Consider the following 410-nt stretch of genomic DNA (forward strand, 5'->3'; position numbering starts at 1 on the left):
AAGCACTGCCACTAGAGTAGGGCTTAGGTTGTGTTAAAATGTGTATACAGGTTCTATTAAATAATAATGAGCGTGTAGAAAAAAAGGGGGGGCTTACAAAATTGCAGGCAACGGGTAGGTTTCGTAAAAATTTCCACCAGTGAGAACAACCATGATTCAGATACACAACATATAAATAGCACTATAATCCTGAACCACAAATTTGCATTAATAATGAAGTGAAACTATAAACATTGTAAATAGACATTTAATTTTAATGTGAAGTAATATATAACCTCAATGACCAAGAGCCCACTCTCAAACCTCAAAAATTAAAACGTCAAATTTTTACAAAAGAAACTATATACTTTGAGATAAAACAATAGCCGTCCAGGGGAAAGGGAGGGAATAACTGACAGCTAATCTTTCCT

This window comes from Triticum dicoccoides, chromosome 6A, assembly GCF_002162155.2.
Source record: "Triticum dicoccoides isolate Atlit2015 ecotype Zavitan chromosome 6A, WEW_v2.0, whole genome shotgun sequence".
Lineage (NCBI taxonomy): Eukaryota > Viridiplantae > Streptophyta > Magnoliopsida > Poales > Poaceae > Triticum > Triticum dicoccoides.